Source organism: Arachis duranensis, chromosome 6 (genome assembly GCF_000817695.3).
Source record: "Arachis duranensis cultivar V14167 chromosome 6, aradu.V14167.gnm2.J7QH, whole genome shotgun sequence".
NCBI classification, from domain to species: Eukaryota; Viridiplantae; Streptophyta; class Magnoliopsida; order Fabales; family Fabaceae; genus Arachis; species Arachis duranensis.
The window spans coordinates 39,330,941-39,332,003 of NC_029777.3; positions in this window are offsets into that span (position 1 = coordinate 39,330,941).

A 1,063-nucleotide genomic window follows, 5' to 3' on the forward strand; every position below is an offset into this window, starting at 1 on the left:
AGAGGTTGGGAAGTTCTTACCAACCCCATTCAACAAGTCAGAATCTTAATGGTTCAAGAGTTCTATGCCAATGCATGGATCACCAAGATCCATGATCAAAGTGTGAACCCGAACCCAAAGAATTGGATTACAATGGTTCGGGGGAAATGCTTAGATTTTAGTCCGGAAAATGTAAGGTTGGCATTCAACTTGCCCATGATGCAAGAAGATGAACACCCTTACACTAGAAGGGTCAACTTTGATCAAAGGTTGGACCAAGTCCTCATAGACATTTGTGAAGAGGGTGCTCAATGGAAGAGATATTCAAGAGGGAAGCCAGTTCAACTAAGAAGGCATGACCTCAAGCCCGTGGCTAGGGGATGGTTGGAGTTTATCCAACGCTCAATCATTCCCACTAGCAACCGGTCCGAAGTTACTATAGACCGGGCCATCATGATTCATAGCATCATGATTGGAGAAGAAGTAGAAGTTCATGAGGTTATAGCCCAAGAACTTTATAAGGTGGCAGACAAGTACTCTACCTCGGCAAGGTTAGCCTTTCCTTATCTCATTTGTCACCTCTGTTATTCAGTTGGAGTTGACATAGAAGGAGACATCCTCATTGATGAGGACAAGCCCATCACTAAGAAAAGGATGGAGCAAACAAGAGATCCCAGTCATCATGAAATCCCTGAGATACCTCAAGGGATGCACTTTCCTCCACAAAACTATTGGGAGAAAATCAACACCTCCCTAGGAGAATTAAGTTCCAACATGGGACAACTAAGGGTGGAGAACCAAGAACATTCCATTCTCCTCCATGAAATTAGAGAAGATCAAAGAATCATGAGAGAGGAGCAACAAAGGCAAGGAAGAGACATTGAGGAGCTCAAACACTCCATAAGATCATCAAGAGGAAGAACAAGCCGCCATCACTAAGGTGGACCCGTTCTTTAATCTCCTTGTTCCTTAATTTCCTGTTTTTTCGAAAATTATGCTTATGTTTACCTATGTTTGTGTCTCATGATCATCAGTGTCTTAGTGTCTATGCCTTAAAGTTATGAATGTCCTATGAATCCATCAC